Source organism: Lolium perenne, chromosome 7 (genome assembly GCF_019359855.2).
Source record: "Lolium perenne isolate Kyuss_39 chromosome 7, Kyuss_2.0, whole genome shotgun sequence".
Lineage (NCBI taxonomy): Eukaryota > Viridiplantae > Streptophyta > Magnoliopsida > Poales > Poaceae > Lolium > Lolium perenne.
In genome coordinates, this window is record NC_067250.2 from 7819505 (window position 1) to 7824711 (window position 5207).

A 5207-nucleotide genomic window follows, 5' to 3' on the forward strand; every position below is an offset into this window, starting at 1 on the left:
CAAAAAGAGTTGGCAACGGGGTGCCCAGCCCCAATTAATTAACTTTCATTAATAATTCTCTTCACATGTTTTGCCCTAATTTATCAGTAAGCAACTTAATTTTGCAATAGACACTCCTCCATGGTATGTGAAATGTTGGAAGGCACTCGAGGATTCGGTCAGCCATGGCTTGTGAAAGCAAAAGGTTGGGAGGAGTGTCATCTATAAATAAAACTAAAATACATGTGTAAACAAAAGAGAAGAGGGATGATCTACCTTGCTGGTAGAGATAACGTCCTTCATGGGATCCGCTCTTTGAAAGTCCGTTTGACAAGGGGGTTAGAGTGCCCACTACCATTCGTTGACAACAACAAACACCTCTCAAAACTTTATTTTTATGCTCCCTTTATGATTTCAAAACTTGAAAAGCTCTAGCACATGATTTAATCCCTGCTTCCCTGTGCGAAGGGCCTTTCTTTTACTTTATGTTGAGTCAGTTTACCTACTTCTTTCTATCTTAGAAGCAAACACTTGTGTCAACTGTGTGCATTGATTCTTACATGCTTGCTTATTGCACTCATCATATTACTTTGTGTTGACAATTATCCATGAGATATACATGTTGAAAGTTGAAGGCAATTGCTGAAACTTAAATCTTCCTTTGTGTTTCTTCAAAACCTTTTATTAAGAATCTATTGCTTTATGAGTTAACTCTTATGCAAGACTTTTTGATGCTTGTCTTGAAAGTACTATTCATGAAAAGTTTTTGCTATATGATTCAGTTGTTTAGTCATTATCTTTTTGTTAGCAAACTATAGACCATTGCTTTGAGTCACCTCATTCATCTCATATGCTTTACAATAGTATTGATCAAGATTATGTTGGTAGCATGTCACTTCAGAAATTATTCTTTTATCGTCTACCTACTCGAGGGCGAGTAGGAACTAAGCTTGGGGATGCTTGACACGTCTCCAACGTATCTATAATTTCTGATGTTCCATGCTTATATTATACCAATTGCTACATGTTTTATATACACTTTATATCATTTTTATGCATTTTCCGGGACTAACCTATTAACAAGATGCCGAAGTGCCAGTTCCTGTTTTCTGCTGTTTTTGGTTCCAGAAAATTACTTCTGCGAATATTCTCGGAATTGCGCGAAACAAAAGGCCACGTCCCTATTTTTCCAGAAGCTTCACGGAGTCCTAAGGAGAGAAGAAGGGGGGCCACGAGCTGGCCACCTCATAGGGTGGCGCGGCCCCACCTTCTGCCATGCCGCTAGGTGGGGTGGGCCCCTCGGGACTCCACCGACGCTGCCCCTTTGCCTATATATTGCCCCAGATGCGAAAATCCTAAAAAAGCCAGTCATATTCCACCAAGGATTCCGCAGCGCCGCCGCCATCGACGACAAGTTTCGGGGGACAGAATCTCTGTTCCGGCACGCCGCCGGGACGGGGAATTGCCCCCGGAGTCATCTCCATCGACACCACTGCCATCTTCATCGCCGTTGCTGTCTCCCATGAATCCAGAAAAATTACAGAAATTCTATTTCGCCAGAAGACCCACGGAGCCAGAAGGGCCAGGCCAGAGGAGGCCCACTGCCTCCTCCCCATCCACTGGCGTGGCCAGGAGGGAGGCAGCGCCGCCCTATGGGGTGGGCCCCTCGGGCACCCTCTCGCACCGCCCTTTCACCTATATTAAGCTCCTGCCCTGAAAACCCTAAAGGGATCGACGATTTCTCTAGAAGAGTTCCGTAGCTCTGCCGCCACCAAAAACCCTAATTCGGGGGACAGAAGTCTCTGTTTTGGCACCCTGCCGGGACGGGGAATTGCCCCCGGAGCCATCTCCATCGACTCCATCGCCATCTTCATCGTCGTTGCTGACTCCCATGATGAGGAGGGAGTAGTTCTCCCCCGAGGCTGAGGGCTCTACCGGTAGCTATGTGGTTCATCTCTCTCTACCATGGTGTGATCTTTATGTGATCATGAGCTTTGTAATCTAGTTGAATATGTAGATGTTGCTCTTGTCTATTATGCACTCTAGAGGTTACTTTAATATGAACTCCGGAGTCACTCTCCACGGTGTGATGGTGACAGTGTGCGCATCGTTTGTGATTCCTTTATGACGTTGTGGAGCTTGTTTGCTCCGGCTTGAGGTGTGCTTTTGCAGCCCTACACAATGAATGGTGTTTGTTATCCAACAAGAGAGTGTTTGAGAGTAGCATTTATTTATTCAATTATGTGATCATTGTTGAGAGTGTCCACTAGTGAAAGTATGATCCCTAGGCCTTGTTTCTAAGCATTGAAACACCGTTTCCAACAAGTTTTGCTACATGTTCGCTTGCTGCCATTTTTATTTCAGATTGCAATTACTACTTATAATCATCCATATTACTTGTATTTCACTATCTCTTCGCCGAACTAGTGCACCTATACATCTGACAAGTGTATTAGGTGTGTTGGGGACACAAGAGACTTCTTGTATCTTAATTGCAGGGTTGCTTGAGAGGGATATCTTTGACCTCTACCTCCCTGAGTTCGATAAACCTTGGGTGATTCACTTAAGGGAAACTTGCTGTTGTTCTACAAACCTCTGCTCTTGGAGGCCCAACACTGTCTACAGGAATAGAAGTGTGCGTAGATATCAGCTAGTAAAATCCTTGTCGAACATCTTTAGCAAAGAGGGACCTAGGAGCGGCATGATGCCCGCAGTCGCCAGCATGAATCTCTCTGAGGATTTCTATGCCATCCTGATTTGAGACGCATTTCATAAACACCCCGTTTGCGCTTCGTTTGTAGTGCTGTCCATCAACTACTGAGTAGGATCTTGCTCGTCTGATGATCTGTCATGCGAGGACCTCGTCCTCCGGCAACTTTTGATCAATGAGATAGTCCAGGAACGGCTGTGTCCAGGCCGGAATGATAGCCATCACTTCCCTAGCCGGAGATACTGCCATGTCCAGGTTTTTCGGGTTAGCGCCCTTTACCGAGGGTATCCGTAGATTCTCCAGGAAAATGCCAGGCGGAATTGGTTTCTTGCCGGATCCGAGCTTGGATAGCATATCTGTCGCTGTGTTATCGTCTCTCCTGGCGTACTTGACTTTGTATCCGAGGAAGCATTTGGCGATCTTGTCAACTTCGTCTCTGTAAGCCGCCATGACGGAGTTTCTAGCGTTCCAGGTTCTAGCTACTTGTTGTGCCACCAGGTCGGAATCTCCACAGCATATGATGTGCTTGATCCCAATTTCCTTAGCGATGCGCAGACCGTGTAGTAGAGCCTCATATTCCGCCATGTTATTTGTAGCTTCGAAGTGAATCTGCAGAATGTACTGCAGTTCTTCCCCGGTAGGGGACTTCAGGGTGACTCCGGCTCCTGAGCCTTGATGCTGCTTGGATCCATCGAAGTGCATGACCCATGTTTCTGGTTCCGGCTCCAGATTTGCATCCGGAGCTTCTGTCCAATCCGCGACAAAATCCGCCAAGACCTGACTTGATTGCAGTCCTGGCTTTGTAAAGGCGGATAACTCAATGCCCCATTTTGCTGTTCGTCCTGTTGCGTCAGCGTTGTTAAGGATCGTTGATAGTGGAGCCTTGCTCACGACTGTTATTGGATGCTCTTGGAAGTAATGTCTCAGCTTCCTGCTGCCTAGGAACACGCCATAGGATAGCTTCTGAAAGTGAGGGTATCTTTGTTTGGATTCTGTTAGAACCTCGCTAATGTAATAGACTGGCCTTTGGAGTCCATATTCGTGACCTTCTTCCTTTCGCTCCACAACGATGACGAGGCTGATGACCTTGTTGGAAGCTGCCAGGTAAAGGAGCATAGGCTCTACTTCTTCTGGAGCTGCTAGGATAGGTGGGGAGGTAAGTATTTCCTTCAACCCCTACAGTGTTGCATCTACTGCATCGTCCCAGACAAATTTGTTTGTTTTCTTCAACAGCTTGTATAAAGGTAGCGCCTTCTCGCCAAGACGGCTTACAAACCTACTGATTGCTGCAACACAACCAATTAGTCGTTGCACATCTTTGAGTCAAGTTGGCCTTTTGATACACATGATTGTCTTGATTTTTTCCGGGTTAACTTCAATGCCTCTATGAGAGACGATGAAGCCAAGGAGTTTTCCGGCTGGAACGCCAAAGACGCATTTCAGCGGATTCAACATCATCTTGTACCGTCGGAGATTTTCAAAGGTTTCTGTGAGGTCGCTGATCAAGTCGGATCCTTTCCGGGTCATGACCGCGATGTCGTCGACGTAAGCATGTACGTTCCGGCCAATTTGGTCCTTCAGGCATCGCTGCATCGTACGTTGGTGGGTGGCACCTGCATTTTTCAAACCAAAGGGCATGGTGACGTAGCAGTAAGTGCCGAACGAAGTGATGAACGAGGTCGCCTTTTGGTCGGACTTCTTCATCCGGATCTGGTGATACCCGGAATATCCGTCAAGTAAACACAGAAGTTCCGCCCCTGCCGTCAAATCAATTACTAGGTCAATGCGTGGCAAGGGGAATGGATCTTTCGGACAATGCTTATTGAAGCCAGAATAATCGATGCACATTCTTAGTATTTCAGAATTCTTTTTGGGTACAAGGACGGGGTTTGCGACCCAATCAGTATGGATAACTTCTACTACAAAACCTGCCTCTAGTAACTTTGCTAGTTCCATTCCTATGGCGCGGCGCTGCTTATCTCCAAAGTGCCGCATAGCTTGCTTCACCGGTTTAGCCCCCGGATTTATGTTGAGGTAGTGCTCGGCGAGTTCCCTAGGTACTCCGGACATGCCAGAAGGTTGCCATGCAAAGATATCCATGTTAGCGCGGAGGAACTCGACGAGCGCGTCTTCTTATTTGGGGTCCATGCTGGCTCCGACTGAGACCTATTTAGATTTATCTCCTTCCTTGAGGTCTATTTTCTTGGTCTCTATCGCGGCATTGAATGAATTGTTCTGCTCGGGGATTTGCTTCTTGGTGGTGTGCATCTCTGTTGAATCCACCGCGGCTCTGTAGCCTTGCAGCTCCTCTCCAGATATCACAGACTCTGCGAAGGCGTCTTCGCCTAACTCGCACTCATGAGCCTTCTTGTAGTCTCCGGATACGGTAATCATACCTTTGTGACCCGAAATCTTGAGTTTATTGTAGATGTAGCACGCTGTTGCGTGAAACTTGTGGTAGGTGGGCCTGCCGAAGATGACGTGGTAGGAGCTCTTGAAGGGCACGACCTCAAACGTG